This window comes from Lonchura striata, chromosome 1 (assembly GCF_046129695.1).
Source record: "Lonchura striata isolate bLonStr1 chromosome 1, bLonStr1.mat, whole genome shotgun sequence".
Lineage (NCBI taxonomy): Eukaryota > Metazoa > Chordata > Aves > Passeriformes > Estrildidae > Lonchura > Lonchura striata.
The window spans coordinates 32,515,399-32,535,011 of record NC_134603.1 but is presented as its reverse complement, the minus strand read 5'-3'; positions in this window follow the sequence as shown (position 1 = coordinate 32,535,011).

Below are 19,613 nucleotides of genomic sequence, written 5' to 3'. Positions count from 1 at the left end.
AGGCATTATCAGGGATACTTTTAATGGCTTTCTAGTTCACCAGGAAGGCTCTGAAGACACATACCATTGGATTACCTCCTCTTGTGACAGAATGGCACATGCTCAGCTGTGTTGTATCATATTTGGAGAAGTTATAGGTCCAAATAGCACCTAAAAGCCAAATGCCAAATGCCTAGATGAGAGGTTGGACTCACACTTAAGGATTGAAACTTCACTCCAAACTTTTGTGTTTGGGCCAAGCAGAAACTACAAGAAATGCGTTTGCCAGATTTTTTTCCAGATCAAGCCCAAGGAAGTAGAAACTGACAAGACCTGAAAAATCAGCAAGTTTTTTGACCATTTGGATGCAAAAAGTTCATTCATCAATTAACCCTGGATTCAGTCTGGATTTGAGCTCTGAAAGATAACCAAACACAGCTGGACTGTACTTCTGTTGCACCACTTTCCACACTTCAACAGGCAATGAACTCCATTTAAATCACAAAAAATTTAAGTCAAACTTCCGTATGTCAGTATCTAAATTTTTCATCTAAACCCCTGAAAGAAAACCAAGCTTAAGTACAAATTTGCTGTGTTGATGTAAGACCACAAAGTCACATCTAGCTTTCCCTCTGTCGGGGCTCACATCTACCTCCACTGAAACTGAGATGAAACTTCACCAAGTAGTGGCTGAGCTGTGTCCAAAGCTGGAAAAGGCCAGCTGGAATTTTTCCTCTGATGATGATTCAGGTTGGATGGGGCTTTGAGCAACTTTGTCTAGTGATGGGGGAGTTTGGAAATAGATGATCTTTAAGATGCCTTCCAACTCAAACTATGCTGCAAAACTACGAGTCTATTAATTATTTCCGTGCACCATCTGGTGGCTCTTTGCAGTCTGTGCAACAGCACATCCCAGTGTTCCAGCGGTGGTTGCAGCACTCCCAGCTGATCTTGCAAAAAATCTTGGGCTAATGCAGGAGATAGTACCTGTCACCAGACTAGTTAATAATGTAAAGTAACACAAATCCCCTCGGTATGGCAGAAATCCTGCTTTTTGCTTGAGGTCGTTATTCCATCATTCTGATCACAGACCTCTTCACGAAGTCAGAGAGTAAAAAATGAAATCTGACAAAACTCTATAAAGGGCAAAAAAAATTCAGTCAAGGTTTAATAAATGCTTTAATCAGGGTATTCTATAAAGCCTGCTGGAGGTATGTGCCAACTAACAGCAACTTTTGACCCTGGTTTTTGGCTTTGTTGACTCTTGGCACTCAAACAACGTGCTGGCTCAGCACTCCGACAAAGCCGACCAATTGGACCAGATTGCATTTAAGTGGTTTTGGAGGAGGACAGTCATCATCATTAGGTGATTAAAAAATCTAGGCTCAGGAGCCATCCAACTAATGCATGTCAAACTATTTGACTATGGAGCACAGGTCATAGGAATTAGAAGAAAACCCAGAAAGACATGTATTTCCCCATGGGAATGTGTGACATAGAACAAATGACATCATCACTTTCTGCTTATGGAACCTGAATCTGGTGACTGTGGTGAAATGGCTTAAGGTCTCAATTGCTGAAAACGGCAAATCCAAATGGATCTGATTAGACAAGTTCTACAAACATTGCCAGATGCTGAATTGCCCAATTAAAATCTGGACTAACTCCACCAAAGCCAGTAGAGAAATTATGAGCAAACAGATTTCCTTCAGCCCAGAGTCATGTCCTTCTTGTACTTTACAATATATTCAAAGATCAAGATTCCATGTCTTCCTGCTTTGGACAACTTTCTTTTTATCAGTCACATAATTTACGTACATTCTGATGATCTCTGGAGATGTGAAAATGAACCATAATACTAATGGAACATGACCTTTCAGAATATTCCCTGCACACAGGGAACAGCTGTCAGAATGGTGAGAGCCTGTGGCTCCTATCCCTGATACAAGAGCTGTCACAGGGAACAGGACCAGTGAGACTGGTGAAGCTCTCAGAGTCCTCTGACTATGATTGGGATAAGCAATACCCCTCCCCAGAGACACAAACAGCCCAAAGCTGAAGGAAATTTCAGAAAAGGCTGAATCCTCCACTTCTTGTCCTCACACACGCACAGTCAGTGAAGGCTTGTTCTCTTTCCCTCCCAGATCAGCTAAATTTTTGACCAGAGCTAAAACAGTATTTAAACTTTCCAGCATGGAAGGAAAATCTCTGTCTCCCAGTTTTACTGGGTCATATCATTCCAGTATTAACTACCAAGCCTATTCCCCACCTGGACATCTGTGAGAAGGACCTCACACAATCAGGTTGTTCTCTCATATGAAAGATTTTCCAGTCAGGCACACCCTTTTTGAAATACATGGGATACAGTAAAAGTTCTTCAGAAAACATTTCCTCTTTCCCTGCTTCTGCACTTGAATAGCTGTAATTTCACTGACTTGCCAGCCACTGAGCCCTGTTCTAAGGAAAATACTGTACATACATCTACTGTTGGAGGAAATAATTGAGTTGTTTAAAAACCTCAGCAAGACTCACACTGAAAACCAGGTTTCTTTTTAACCTTAGTGGCTTTGATCTCAGCAGTAATGTGTGTTTCTCTCTACCCTGTCATATCTCTCTATTCAGTACTGATATTCTTCCCAAATAAAAATTCCCATGAACTCACTTTCATGAAAAATGCAGAATACCCCCGTATTTCTAAAATAATTGGGAGTTTTCCTGGGTTTTTGAACCTTATCTAGACTGTATCTTTTAAACCTTATTTTTTGAAAGTTGATCCAGCACACAGATGCAGGACATTATATGCCACAAGCCCATCTTTGAAATACCTTTGCTGAAATTTATATTTGTGAGCAGTCATCTTTAAAAAGAGATTCATTTCTCAAGCTTGCATTTATGTCTGAATTCAGGGTAAGGATTTGGCTCTGATAAGAGCAGAGTTTCTGCTCTAACAGTCCTGCCTCCACTGGGAACTACTTTCTTTGATCTGTTATAAACTGATCAAGACTTAATAGTCATCTGAGAAAGTTCATAACTCATTTTTACAGCTATCTGATTTCTTTTCTGTTTTGGGTTTATCTTGGATATGAGGCCCCTGAAACAAATTTAAACTTCTCCACAAAACTATGAATATAAAATCTCCTGTGAAGCAATCCAGTTTATTTGTTATCATGATTAATCAGACTGTGATTCCCCAGCAAGGCTGTCCAAGGCCAGAGCAATTAGCAAACTTTCATCCTTTTGCAGTTCCTGTTTTGTATTTATTTTTATATACTCTCGGTAACTACCTAGTCATTTCAGTTTAATTGCTGTAGCTCTGTACCCCTACCTCCACCCCGAGAAAGGAGTTCTTCATGAACTTTTTGTCCCCAAGCACTAATCTGTTTTCGTGACCTGAACAGTATTTATCCCCTAGTTATAAATGAAATCTGTATTTCATCACATTCATCACTCTTTTTCATGCTACAGCCAAATAGCTGCACTCCTACAGCTTCAAATGATGGCACAGAAGAGAATTGTTAGATATGCACATTCCAGCTATCCCACATCTGCCAGGTCTGTTGTGGGCAAAAATGAGGAAACCAGAGCCAAAAAAACAACCCTGCTTTGTGTGTATGCTTTATTTTAAATCATTCTGAAGCCAAGAATGTGAAGATCAACCAAATGCTGACATGCTAGTAATATTTTGTTTTACACAGATCTATAAATACACTTATCACTGTTTAAAGTAAGACAGAATATGCTGTGGTCATAAGAAACACACATGTTTTAGAGGACAGATAGAAATAATTATATGAAAGAAAGACTGGAAACACTTTCTTCTTCTGGGTGGGGTTAGACTTCCTATAAAATTTCATTGGGGATAATCTTCCATTCCTTGTGCAGGTGAACTTAATGGGAGCTTTCTCTAAGATTAGGCCCAAAAACAAATACAAGTTTTGTGCTTTGGTTTTCAAGTTTTCTGCAAACTTCTTTTATTCTAGACCCACATCTACAGCTATAAATAGCAAAACTGTTACCAGTAACTCTGAATTCACCATATAGGAGCACCTCCACTGGAAAAAAATGTAGGCTGCCATAAATAACAATTTTTAAAATGTTCAAAAGAAACATGGAATTGCCTCATCTAGGAATCAGCCATGATTAATGTAGTTCGCTCTGCTGTCTCTGATAAAGACCAGCACCAGACACAGGCCTAGAACACTGGTATGAAAGGAAATAGCAGGACTGGTAAGAAAAGGATGAAAAAAGGTAGTGAGGTACCTGCTGAATGGACAGAATGCACATACTGACCTTCTGGAATTTCCTTATACTGAAGTTCAAGGAGAAGGAAGGGACAGATTTCACAGTGTGTCTTTGGTGTAGATAAAAGAGAAAAAATAAAAATGGTAATGTTAATAAAGGGCTGTAAGCAAGGAAAGTAGAGACTTCTGCTTCTTCTGTATAGAAAAGACAGGGCAGGCAAGAGTAGAGGTAATGTAGGAGGAAGTGCAGGATCTTTGGATAAGTTACACTGGATCTACACCTATGCAGGAGAGAAAATGTACCTGTGTGCCTCTGGGGAAGGCAGCCCAGTGGGTCACTGGCAGACTGGCAGGTAAGAACAACACCATTGGTAAAGGGAAAGAGGTTAGAAGGCAACCAGATCTCGAATAAGAGGAATTAAAGGTATCAGATGAGATTTGTCAAGTTTAGAGGCCTGCCTGTCTCTTTAGCAGTGACTGGGGACCATTTCTGTTTCAGTAAAATAAAATGCAGTTTCCCAAGTCAGTGCCTGAGTTGACTGAGCATTTCCAGATTGAGTAGATCTGAATTCAATGAGTTCCTCTCACCAAGTACTACACAAGGTACAGCCTGGGTTTGAGGACACCTCTGTGAGTCACTGTACCATTGGTAGCTCCTGACTCTGATGCCAGACCTGCATTCACATTTAGCAGGAGATGCTTTTCAAAGCACATCTCCTTCTTCATTCATGGAGCACAACACATACTCACAAGCACAGTAAGAGGCAGCTTGAGTGAAGGAACCAAAAAGCTCTCCTCTACTTGCTCTTCAGAAGTGGCAGTAGACCAGGGGAAAGCATCTGGTTACCCAGATCTGACTTGTGTGCTGGCAGCTGGGCCACACTGGTTTTGCATATGGTATATAAAATGAACAGACATAAAAATGGGTATTGATGAAGTGTGATTCCACCCTTAAAGTGCAGCTGAATTCACTGCAACAGCCCAGGCAAGTGCCAAAAATGTGAGGGAGCTGCAACAGCATCACATAATCTGTGCAGTGTAAAAACTCAGGGTAAAATGGACCTCACAGCATGAATGTAAGACTGCCCATCTAGTGTGACAGCATAAGTAAAATTCAGAGATAAATCCTGCAGGAATTGAAAGAAATGGGATACATAAACAAATTTCAGGCCTGTTGTTCCAACCACTTAATGTCAGTACCAGGGCAGCATTGAATTCTGCAGGTTGTACATATCCATGTACCCATGCAGCCAGTGACCAACCTGTGTGCTTATTGTCTGCACATTTGCACTGCTCAGTCCTTGAAAATTTGTCATCTTTGTATGGTTCTATTTACTCACTTGGCCCTAGGAAGAAAAAAGTTGGTTAGGAAGGAATGAGCAACTTTTTTTCAACTTGCTTTTTTTCCCAATAAAGGAGTAGAAAAATCTCCATTTTTTCCCTTGCTTTCTGCCAGCATGCTGAAAGATGGACATATTATCAGGCTGATAAATTTTCCAAAGAATTCCAAAGGGTTGATCTGAACCAAATGTAAATACTAAGCAACACAACTCTTGTTATTTTGGGTTTTTTGGTTGTTTTTTTTTTTTTCAGTGAGGTTACAGAAGACATTAAGTTGAGTACAGCTTGGACTGAGATCTGTAATACTTTTTTCCATGTTCATCAGAGACAACTAAGTAATTTGAAAAATGTTATTTTGTATCTTAGTAAACAAAAAAAAATTAAGACCAAGTTTTTCCTCTATGTCATTCCAAGGTGAAACATTTTAACTTCCTCTGTGGTTTGTTCATCCCTTGAAAGACGCATTAGAGTTTAAAAAGTACCATCAGACTGACAGACTGGCATGTCAAAACTGGTTGAGTTATTACTGATGCTTTATGCTCTCTGGAGCATGACTGCCACAGTTATTTGGTTCTCAGTTAAATGTTCATGTGGGTAATTCCACTGCAGTCTTCCAAGGAGAAGTTCAAAAACATCAGGATTTATGCTACTTCTGACCCCTGAAATGTGATCTGTACATATTGTTTGTAAAACACCTGAAGTTTATTAAGTGCTTGGTGCTCATGGGCATCTTTTTCACCTAAAAGCATCCATCTACTGTTTATTGAAATCTACGTAGATCTAAACAAATGAAGCCTGGGGCTGTATCATCATGACAGGCAACCACAGAGGAGTTAACTAAAATGTGCAAGATAAGTCTCAATTTGTAATTAATAATTAACATTCATAAAATTTCAAACCCTTTACTCCCGCTGTCAGGCTGTTACTTATCAAAACATTGTCAGTGCAGTCAATGAAAGGTGTGTAACTGCTGACAAACTTGAAAATGAGTCTGCAAGTCTTCAATGCTTTGTGTACTCTGCTGAGTCTTAAGCAAAAGCTTGCTGTCACTTATTCAGGACAAACTAGATCCATTATATAGCTGTTATTACTTTGAAAACTTGTATCATTAATGTATTTACTTTTATTTATTTATTTTGGCAGTCTGTCAGGTTTTTAGGAAGATTCATAAAGGTTTGGAGTAGCTTACCGATGTCTACAACGTGTAGGTAACAATTGGGCAGCATATGTGAGTAAGTCAAACCAGCGTGGAACTGGCAGGATAAATTCTCCTATTTTCTGTGGAAATAAATCTGCAGCAATGACCTTTGATGCCTCAAAACACTCGTGCACACAAATTGTGTCAGAAATTCGACCTGATGTGTATCAACATACATATCCTGACACTGAATAATGCTGGCTGCATCTTTAGTTGCCATAGGAGGTTGAATTTCTTCCACAGCCAGCTTCCTTCACTTCATCTGTCAGTCCCTTCACTTGATAATTTGCATTAACTGAACTACTGACAGCTAAAAGAAATGGAATGTGAGCATCTGCTCATGAAAGTCACAGCAAAGGAGACACCATGATCGCTCTCCCTCTTACCAGACTTGCAACGAGGCAAAGAGAGGCTGGCCTGAGACAATTGCTCTTGTTTGCACTCTTTTCTTACACATTTTTATACTATACCATATACTTTGACTTTGGAGTATCTTCCATAGGCCATAGGTGTGAAAGTCTTTCACTCATAATTGATACCCCACTACCCAGCCAGCTATGAGTGCTGTTCTGGGAAATACAGCACTGCAAGAAAACTGGTATTGGCTCTGACTCAGCTGAGCCTGACATGTGATACATGATGTGGGAAAACCAGAATAAAATGCACATTGGAACAGAAACACCAAAGTAGCCACCTTCTTACATTTTCATCACTCTTTAACCTGAAAAATTACTGTGGGTTCTAAAACTAGGTGTTTAACTTAACATCTCCTACATGTCAAGTCCCCATGTGTACCCTATTTCTCTCTACTGATCTCAGTAATACAAAGGAACTGAAATCTTAATTTTAGCTGCTGCATGTTGACAGATTGACATGAACCACAATAAGTTAACATTAAGTGAACCCAGACACAGATGCTTTATTAGCATTTAAATCCATGGTGGGTGATTGCAGGACATAATATGAGGATCAGATTCTTAGAATGATGTTACCATTAGAACTCTTGAGGCACAGAAGGCATCAATGTTCACTAGAAATTTCAAACTTCTCAAGCATCTAGAAATGTATCTTATCCTGCCAAGTACTGAACATCCATCTTTTGTAAAAAGCTGTTCCACGCATTTCTGAAAGCTGGAAAAAGGCATGCCACCTCCACCTTAAGCCACTGGGAGAGATAGCAAGTTGTCAGTGTGTTATGTTTCACATGATTGAAGGTTTAACTCTGCTTTCTTACAGTTTTGGTAACAAAGATCTATATTTACTAAGGAAGTTGTTGCTCTTCACTTCCCACATGCTATTGCTTCTGTTTCTTATAATTAAAATTATTTGACTTTATTTAAAATTATATTAAGCAAGGGTTCACGGAGAACCCTTAATTTCTCAGTACATCTGGTCCTCACTCATTGGTTCCCTACTTCATTTTCCCAATGGTGCAGACCTACGTTCACTTTCCATGAGATTTTTATGCTCTTTAATGTCTCACACTGAGGTCTCTTTTTTCCTTCAGCTGAATGTTACTAACATACAGCTTCTGAAGGCATTCTTAATTTCAGCAGTTAGATACTAGTTATTAGCTATTCACCTGAAAGTTAGATGATAGGTATTATCCCTAGTTTTAATAAAGAAAGCTTGTGACCTGCGGGAAAATGGGGAAAGGTTCCTCCTTCTTCTTATACATTTTTTCATGAAATCTCATTCTTCCTACTGATGGATATGTAAGGTTCCTCTCAAAACTTGAACTAATTCTTTATAACTGAAATTAGTTGCTAACTGAAGTAGTAGAAGATTACAGTGATGTTGATGAGAAGACTGCTGTAACTGACTAGAGGAGCTAGTAATTAGTGAAAACTAATCTCAACAATTACAGTGGGAGAAATAAATCTAAGGTTCTTGCAGTTTTAAGGCACATTGCAAACAGTAAGCTGACATTAAAAACCTCTAAACCTGTTATTTCCTTGAATTTAAATATATTTCCTAGCAGTTCTTAGAGTATCTTTGGGAAGAAATTATTTTTCTGCAATTTTTTGTGCCTAGTGCTTTTCCCAGCCTTCTTGTGAAGCCTGACTGACAAAACCATGGGGGTCCACCCACATTTGTTTCAGTACATAATGTAAGTGATACTGCTTACATAGTACTGTTTGCACAGTGAGATTGCAGTTTGTGAGAATGGCATAAAGGCTGCTGAATAAGCTTCTTATTTATGGAAAAACACTCAGAGAAGACTTTTCTTGAGAAGAATAAACCCACCTTTTATTCAGACTTTCATGCAACACCTATTTCCTTGTGCATGCAGCATTTTTCTTACTCACTAGTATTCTGGACAGCTATTTTGTTTGACTGCATAGGCCTCCCAGGGATAGTCTTGGATGGCTGAATCTGAATATCTGGGCAGTATCTCCAACAATTTTGCTTCTCTGTTTCATGAGACAGAATCCAGCTTTATTAGATTTTTTTCTCCCCCCTCTATTTAATGTGCTGGACATGTGCATGGTTTGATGTGCAGCGTAATGCTTGTTTGGTTTTATTTCCCCTCTGTGACATATAAAATCTAATAAGCAAGACTTTTTCTTTTGTTGCTATGGCAGGAAGATTCTTGAAACGCTTGATGATAGAAAATAATTAAAAAACAAAACAAAACAAACAACAACCAAAAAAAAAAAAAAACCAAAAACAAAAAAACAAAACAACAGAGGGGCATCTCATTTCTATTTTTGGCAAGTTTGTCCACATGTGTTTACAAAGCCAGAACTCTGAAACGCTCTAAGCTAAAAGTTCCACTGTGAAACCAAGCCAACCTCATAAAGTTCAGTAACTCCAGAGTCTGAATTCTTATACTAAATGTATTATTGTTCAAAGGGAACTTGTAAGGATCATTTACATGGGAAGGCAGGCCTTCCTGATAATTTCCAAATAAAGAACTACCTGCTTGCCACAATAATGCAACACATAGGGACTGTGCTTTGCAATCCATAATTTCATCCATGCAGTGGTTCAGTATTGCAGAACCCCATTTATAAACTTTTCAAGAGATTTGCTTGCCCAGCTTCATCTGAAGTTTGGATGTTTTTCCAGGTCAAACTGTTACAAAAATTTCTAGCAACATTTATAGTGTTTATTGGTTTTAGGTTTCAGGAGGTGCATAATCAGACTGTGGTATAAAATTAATAATGCAGAGAATTAGAAGATGTAGCATCTATAAAAATCTGGTGAGTGAAGGTGGGATGCCCTGGTTGTGTGGCGTTTCAACTTCGATGGTTAATTTTGGTTTGAAATCACATTTGAGTACTATCTGGATGAAGAAGGGAAAGCTTGACACATACCAAGCATTTAGTGTTTTTATTTCTTCCCTTATATATACAATGTTTGCCTTCCATCTTCCTGCTTATTTATCTAATTCCCCATCTTTTCCAGTACTCCCCAGAAACTCTCCTGCAAAATCTGTTCTACCATGTTCTGTGCAGCCTAAGCTCACAGAAAGGTACAGCCAGCCTTTGACACTGCCCCACAATGCACGTACACACCACAGGACTCCTTTGGGCCTGAAAATTTCAAGAGAGAACAGGGGTGCAAGGGAATGTAGGGAGGGTGCAGGGAAAGCTGCAACAGGAGCAAGTTCTTGTATTGTAGTGGGGCCTTTCTGCTCTCCCTGTAGTTTCTGGCACTTTTGTTTCCTTCAGGGCATTTCTTGGGCTTTCCAGTTAAAGCCAAAAAAAAGAGCAAATAAAGCATGTGGAACTTTATCACTGTCACATTATGTTGATGTTACCTTTCCACACAGGAAAGTATTCACCCTGTTTAACTGTGGGTATCAAATGTGTGCTCACCCTGCAGGCTCAGTGGCTTCCACTTCAGATAACTCAAATACTCCATGTTGCAACCAGCACCAAGGTAGTCATGTACCTTTTCCTTTTTGTCACATTCATGTATTTCTAATGCTTTTTCCTGTTTAAGGAGACTGGCAGGGCAATTGCTAAGTGTTTGAATAATTCATCCTTGATACATGTGCAATCAACAGAATTAACAGCTTATCTGGCACAAGCAAAATTGTGTGGCAGGAATTTTCTTAGTAAGTGTCCACCTTAAGTCAGTAAAGTGTGGCTGCCTGGGGCAAAAAGCATAGCAGAGAGCCAATGTGGTTTTGGCTGACTTGATTTTAAAGAAACAAGATGAGCTGACAATTCTGTTAAAAGCAACTTTTAACTAATTGCTTTTTTCATGGAGGTGTTAGAAGTAAACAAATACAGTAATGCACAACTAGGTATGAGTTTGTTGTTTTCTTGCAATCTTGGAGTCACATAGGAGTTTTTTTACAGGGACAAGATCTTGCAGCAGACAACTTCTGAGGCTAGGACTCAAGAAAGGAACAAGGAGAACCTGGAAAACAAGGAATTTACAGTATCTTGTTGAAATACAATCTGAGGAAATGATGTAATTACATTTTATAATAAGAACCTGGTTTTGATTATTACTCTCAAATTCTCCTTAATGTCCCAAATGCAAGTAGTGTTGTTGCTATAACATGCACAGCAAGTTAAAAACTTGCTGTGTATGCTATAGCAGATAGCCATACACAAACATGTATGGTTATCTGCATCTTTTACTAGGTTATGAATTAAGAGATCATAGCTGAAATTTCAGATCTCATCCTGCAATGCTTTGTGACAGTGGGAGCATCACTTCATCTATAAGATGTTATAAATCTCTTTTATATTTGAACACAGGGAAAACAGTGGAAAAAAAAAATCAAATTATGGGTCTGTTAAAAATTGTATAAACTGTTCTCTACTATTTTTTCTCAGATCAACAGATCTTATCAGCCTGACAAGACTCAACCTGCATTTAGATACCTTTACTTCAGACCCAGTTTCATCCCAGCATCCCACAACAGTTCTTGATCTTGGCTTGCAGCTTTTGAAAATGAAGAATAAGAAAGTTCCATCAGGATCAAACCCTTCATGGACTCTCCCCAAGGCATGCTCAGACCCAAAGTGATAATTCATGAGGGCCATCAGGTCAGTATAATGGCTCATAAAAGATCCAGCTTAGGGGTGGCATGAGGAAGAATGCTAGCTACAGAAAGAATTATGGGTTAAGCTTGAAGGTGAGGCAGATAGCTCAAAACAAATAAACAAAACAAGGTTATGGAAATTCAGTGATGACTTTTCTTCATGTGAGAGGTATTAGAGCTGCCTGGCAGCATCTCACCACTGAGAACAAGGCCCTGAACACTGTAATGAGAGGGCAAAGTAAGAGTGACTGGAAATCCAGCCTATTACAGGGCTGTGAAGCTTGGCAGTGGCATGGAGCACACTGTACAACAAAGGCCACATCTGTGCAACTGGAACACAGGGCATTTGGGAAAGAAATCAGTGTGTATTCACAGGAAGCAGGATCTTCAGGAAAATGAACCATAAAACTGTTGACTGAGCACAAGTGATGTGTTCACTTAACTAACATTTAAATTGATTGAAATATTATTAAGGATGATGCTTTCTTCTTCTATTTAAAGGTAGTTTTTTAAATTTTGTCTTTATAGCCCTTTGCATCTCAGAATCATATACAAAACAAATTAGCACCCAGGATGCTTAATTTCCTTCTGAAAGGTAAGTTTTTTTTATTATGGTGTGTAGTGTAAACAGCTTGATACTTCCCCACAAAATTAGTGGATTTTTAAAAAGCCAGAGAGCATCTTCTCTTGTGCTCAGTCTCCAGTTGTGTCAGGCTGGCCTGCTCTGCAGTACTGCTGGTTTGAGTGCACACAGGGACGAAGGCTCTGCTGTGCTGCAGCCAGATTTCACTGCTTTCTGAGCTCATCAGGCTGCACAGCCCTGCAGGGAGGGAGGCAGCTCAGGGCTGAGGGCAGGGCTGGGTGGGCACTGGCACTGTCCTGCGCCGTGGGTCAGCGTTCCTGCCCAGGACAACACAGAAATGGGTTGTTTGCTTATTACACCCTCCGAATTCTCACTTTCCCACACCATCTCCTTTTCAAAAAGCTGTGATACACTTCCAGAGATTTCAAGAGGCTTTTACTGCAGTACTGCAGTTTTTGTGTCCCTCAGGAGGAGGTGTGCTGTCACAGTGGCACAGTGCAGCAGGAGCTGCTGCCTCCCACTCTGCAGAGCCTTGCTCTGGCCGCAGCATCCCCCGATTCCATTTCCACCCGGCATAAGGACTGTGTGGTTCTAGGATCACCCTGTTTATGTGGCCCATGACATAGGGAACTGTTCTGTTTCCTTTCTCCCAGGCCAGGGTTTCTCTTGCATCAGTTCATACGTGGCTGCACCTTTTCTAGATTTAAAACACTGTAAAACTCTCAAAATCTGCACTCTTCACAGCTTTCCTTTGCTTTAGGTGTTGCAATTAGTGCAGACAGACTTGAAATGTGAAATGAGAGACCATCCAACCAATTAATCTGGCTCGTCTGGCTGCAAGGGTACTCTGCATGTGGGCAAGAGGCAAGTTTCTATAACATGATTAAAAATGCAAGACTCCTTTCTCTGAAAAACAGCATGAACACTGCGGAGGGATAGAGTTGATCCAGGTGGTACCTGCAGTTCAAGCAGACACACATTGACAAAGATACCTGACTTCTTCAAGGGTCCACCTCACAAATACAAGATGTCATGACAGCCTTGGTAATGGAGACCAGATCTCTTTATAGCTGACAGAAACATTTGTTTGCATTCCACCAGATGATTCTGTTTCCCATCACTAAGAGCTTTAAGAATTTCTTGACATTATGAGTTTTTTAATAGCTTTTCTTTTTATTAACTTAAACAATTTTCCATTAACGTGCCAAGGTTCTAACTATTTGTTTAATGTCTGAGGGTGATGTAAAATCACCTTAATGGCTGCTATATCACCTTTTTCTGTGATGGTCTATTCTTTCCCCAGTATGTAACTTGAGTAATCCTGTCTTTAAGAATCTTGTGTTCTTGCTGGAACAGTATGTTGTCATTATAGTAAAAACAGTATAAAGCCCAGTCAGCCTCAGACAAGTTCTGACTCATAAAGAAACACAGCTGATACCCAGAAGATTTCAGGATGTGTAGCAGTGCAAGAAGAAACCCTTTTAAGAAAACCTGGGGAGTTTTATATTATTTTAAATAGTTTTGACAGGTTTTTAATGTTCCTTGCTAAGACCACAAAAACCATTCTTTGTAAACACACATTTTATTTTGGGTTATTGCACCGCTGTACCACTATTCTGAATCTTTTCTTGAATGCTTTTAATGACAGTCTATACTGACACTTCATCATTACAGAAAGTTTTCATGGGAAGGATTGTGGGGTTCTGAGTCAATACAGGTCATTCATAACCATGGTGTATTCATAGCAATTATATACTCAGTCATGCTTCATTTGTGAATTTGTGACACATAAATGACTTATCCAGGGAGTACAGAGGTAAGCAGAAAAGTTTCAGCTATAAATGGAAAACTTTATTGATAGATTTAATTCTATTTTCATTTAAAATATGTCAAATACCCTCTTTGCTTCAGTAGTCAATACACATAAATCAATTTCTATGTTTAAAAATATAAAATTATATCACACATCAGTGTCAGTCTTGTGTAACTGTGAGCCACAAATCATCTGACTACTGAAAAAATTTATAGACATTAAGAAAAAATATTATCTGGATGGTAAGCAAAGTAAACAAACATGGGAATTTAGAAGAACCTATTTGGATGGCTGACATGCTTCCCAAGGCATGCTGTGGAACAGTTTCTGTCTGTCTACTGCATTTATTGGCACTATCACATATCATCTTTGGAGCAGATATGTATGTCTAGTCTTTTATTTCTAAAGAACAGGAAGCAAGTAAACAAGGATTTTCTGGGTGTGAATTTGAGGAAGAACAGTTCATTCTTTGCATACTTCCCACTTTTTCCTTGCCTTTAGATTTACTGATATTCTTTGGTTTGACAAAAAGAAACACTCAAGACATTTAGAAGAAATCTGAGAAAGACTGGATTTTGAGAAGTCCTAGCCCAAATATGTCTGCACAAAGGGGAAATATTACATGTTCTTTTTGGGGGAAAAAAAGCCAATAAATTTAAGTAGTTATGCACATATACTCTATTTTTTAATTTCATATTTGAAATATATATTTTTTAATCTTGGGAACAAAAATCAGGTTTATTTCTGGTCATAGATATTAGTCTGAAAAGATTGCATCAAGAGTATAATTTGTGTGCTTTCATTTCAAAGTAGCTGGAGGAGTGTTGTGTTAAAGCCAGAGAGGGTGAAACAAGGTAAATGGCTAAACTTGTCCTTTTATGAACTGCAGTGTGGGTCACTTAAGAAACTTCTCACAGTCTAAAACTTCCTCAAGGGAGGCAGTGGAGGAGGGGTGCTGATCTTCTGTCTCTGGTGGCACATGGAATTGGAATGAAGATGCATCAAGGAAAAGTCAGATGGAAGATTTCTTCACCAAGAAGGGGGCTGTTCACTGGAACAGGCTCCTCAGTGAAGTGGTCATAGCCCCAAACTTGTTAGAGTTCAAGGAGTGTCTGATCAATGTTTTTTGTGACATGGTTTCATTTTTGGGAGTTCTCTGAGGGGCAGGGATTTGGTCTTTATGGATCCCTTCCAGCTACTTATATTGCATAATTCTCCAGTGACTCCACTGGAGAATTTAGAGATGAGCTCCAATTGCTGTGTTTTTCTGAGTCCATTTGTCCACATTAAGTAATTTCTCCTTAGAAAGTAATCAGGGTCTGTGTGGGCTGGCTAATTACCCACCTTGAATTGCAGTTTTGCTGCCTCCTCTGCTAAAGCTTGCCACATTCTGCCACCCAATTGCTTATTTGAGCACTCCTTGATCACTGTCTGAGGGATAGAAACAAGTTAGTTCAGCAGAAACCTACCAGTTTTTATCAACTCTGGTCAGAGGGACAGTGTGCTGGGCATGAAATGAAGGCACAGTATTCCCAGGACATTTTAGAACTTCAGCAAATTAATTCAGAGGACTGTTATTTTATATTACTAATGTATCTTGCATTTCCTGGTATTTTTAAAGTTTTCACATTACTATATTAACATTGCCATCCCATTGCATGAACGGTTTTTTCTCAAAAAAACTCCCTCTGATTTTAAATGTATATTAAGAGTTTAATAGAAATTAGTTGGTTAAACTCTTTATTGTATCAAATATCTTTGTTGTGATCAGATTCTAATATTCTGTATGTGTCTGTTAACACTCATTTTAAGCAGAATATACTTCAGCCTTTGACATGAGGCAGAATGAAGAAAGTGTTGAGACACCTAATTTTGCACAGAGGCTCCAGAGCTGTCAACCCATCCCATCTCTTGTACTTCAGACGAAAAAATATTTGGTGCTCTGCAACCATTTCCAACATGGTATACAATATACTCCTTTGACTAGCTGGCATCCTACTATAAAGAGAGGGTTTTGGGTTTTGCTGCCCTTTCTGCCACTTGGCAGAAATATTCTTAGCTTTCTAAAAACAGATCAGATATATTCACATGACCCCATGTGTTCCAAGTAGCAGTGAAATAACTTCTCCACTACCATCAGTTCTACCATTCACTGTCCAAAGATATTCAGTTCCTTCCTTTCTGTGCTCGCAACAAGAAGAAGCCACGTTGTGCTTACAATATTTACCCAACAAAATCCAAAGAGTTGAGCTCAGCCCTTCTCACCCTTTGTACTCCTTGGACCAGGAGTGTTCAGGGCGTAGATAACCTACAGGCAAACAACTGTTCAGTTGTCTATTCATCAGCTCTCTTTCAAGGCCGAGTTCACTATTACCTGTTCCTTTGAAACAGGACACACTGGCTTTCTGTCCCTTTTTACATTCCTTCCTCTGTGTGCCTTTCAGGTCTGGGGCAAATGTTAGGCTTTCTTATGGTCTTCATAAAACCTCTTCTTTTTACGTGCTTGTTTTAGACATTAGGTAATCTAATATTGACTTCGTCTTTGGTGTCTGTTTCCACCCACTGAAACAATAGGACAGTTTACACTTCAAAGCTGTTCTTTGTAATAACTGACAAGTGTGTGCCCATGCAAGTCATCCATTCTGGTTTAGTAGAAAGGGAATAATGGTGAAGAAGAGAATGCCCACGTTTTCTTCATAATAACAATCAAACTAAAAACCTAGTATTCTCATATCAGTTTTTCAGAGACTTTTCTCTGTGGGGGAGCTGTGTCTGTGATAGATCTGCAGGTGGGAGTGAAAGAACTCTTGAAGCTGGGCCTTAGGAGGGCTGAAGGCATGCATGGTGGAAGGCAAGATGGAAAACCAAAGGTGTCTAATTTGCAGTATATATAGGGAAATAAACTTTTATTATATAGGAAGGGAATATTAGTTATTAGGCTACTTCAAGAAAGTAAGGACTTCCAGAGAGAAGTAAAAAATAGCTTGTGTTTATTTCTCTAGAGAGGTTCACTGAGGTCAGAGGAATGCCAGTCCATCTCTTTTTGCTGTACTACATATTTACATCCTAAGGATTGGAAAAAAATTTGGAAAGGGTAAGGTGAGAAAAGAATTTGTATAAAACACAATAGGATGGCTGTGTAAAGATGAGTTCCTAACAAAAATAGATTTTGTTATTGCCATGGCAGTGCATTCTTCGATAATACAAAACATACTGTAGAAAATCCTGTCATCTTTGGCTTGGCTTTAACATGCTCTTTAGCAGTACAGAAATCACTGCAGTTTACTGTACTGTAATTTTCCACCCTGGAATTTGACTAGGAAATTGGTTGTAACTTTATATAGGCAAGGAGACATACTGACCACCATGCAAAATCCTTCATCCCCTACATATTCCACCAGAAAAATAAAGTTTAGTTTATTGCAACTGAGAAATTTGAAGCAACTATTTCTCCCTTATGGCATGGATATACGTTTATAGAATCTCCAAAAATTTTGGGCAAGTTTCTTAAACAACGATAATTTATTTAGCACCATACTTAAGATTAGTTTATAGATTCAGCACATACCTGGGAGACACAGGAGTACAGGAGTGAAATCCCTTCACTAGCCAGGAATGAAAACAAGAACCATGGGCACTGGAGGAGACAGCATAGCTCTACACCCAAAGAGGCAGACAACTTTGTATTTCTTGTTTAAGTGTGATGCTATTACACAGTACATTCATTTCAGGACTTTTTGTTTTAATGCAGCTATTAGTGCAAGAAAAATAAATCCACAAAATTTCTAGATTGTACCTACTTGCAGAAGAATCCTGCCACAAACTTGATAAGAAAGGTACATATAATACTTATGTTTTCAATAATCTTTCTTACTTTAATTCTGTTAAAAAGAGAATTCTGTAAAAATTGCAATGACCATCATTTGTCAAAAAGATTTGTACAATCTCTTACACAATTTCATCCTTTTTTTCTAATAGTTTCCCTGGTTATAATAATGAGTGTATTCATTTAATGGATATTTTTACTGTACTATGAATATACATATTTTTATGCAACTTTAAATATATTAGAGTTGATACTGTGAAATTTACTTTGAATGCAATTTATTATGGAGAAGATTCAAATGTATAAATACAAATTTGTTATGAACATTCTTCCAGCTACCAATACTAGCACAGCATTATGAGAGCTTCTATGGAGCAAATTAACATCTCAGCCAGACCAAATACAGTGACTCATGAATGAAAGAAAATATCTCCAAATAAAATGGAAACTGTTGGTGGGTTTTTTAAGTGCTTTGGCAAAGTAGACTTTCTCAAAGTGATCATAAGTGCCTACAAAGCAATAGAGACAGGGAAAAATAAAATACAGAAGCTTCAAACTTAACTCCCTTTATTTTGTCTGTAGAAAATATTTTCGTTACATTTTCATGCTTCTTCAAAGCATTTGCTTGTCCTCTGTCTTTACTTCAAGGTTCTAGGTCGTTACTCATTTAACATCATGTTAGGTAGGCTCTTTCAATCTGACAGCTTTGCTGTAACTTCATTTTCCAATATTAAGGTTTAATTTGAAACCATAATACCAAACTTCAGTATTAGATTAATCATCCTCTAAAGGAACAAAAGTAAATCCCAGATCATACTAATGAGAAGTAACTATTTTGCAAAGTACTCAATTATGTATGATGCAATAAATAGTTCCTGGTTTGGGGCTTTCCCTTAACTACCATTACAGATCCTTTAAATGAAACTTCACCTGAGTATCTTTGAAGACTTTCTGAAACAGCTTTATTAGGAAGTAGAAATGTGCATGAGGAAAGAAACAAAACAATTACATAAAAAAAAAAAAAGAAGAGAGATTTGTAGGCGAAGTAGCAGGAAAGAATAATTGAATAATACATTGAATAATACATAAACAATAATTCATTGTTCAGAATATTATTTCAGGAACTAAGAGTTTCTGACCACTGAAATCCAAAAATTACCTTCCTGTGCTGTATGCTGTATGGTACATAAAAACTTTTCCTTAAAACACTTCCAATGTAAGTAATTCTTAAATACCATCATTTGATATTATGGAATTTTGTATTTATGTATATTGTGTGGATTTAAATCAATAATTATAGTTACATAAAATATATTTTATAACACTATTTATATCAATATGTTAACAAATATTGGGTATTTCTTGTGGCCCTCAAAGTGCCTGTGTCTCTCTGGGTCTAGACTTGCCCTAAACATGTTCATTCTGTGTTGTGCAATGAACAGGCTTACTCAGTCCTCTCTCTCTCCCCCCCTCCCTGCTCACACACACACACACACACACACACAGCTTTACTTTCCTTGGAAGAGAAACTCCAGGGTAATGGAGATGCTGCACCATATTCCAATATTCCAACAGGTCTGCTCGTAGCAGACAGAGCTGCAATCAAAGGCCAGGTCAAATATCT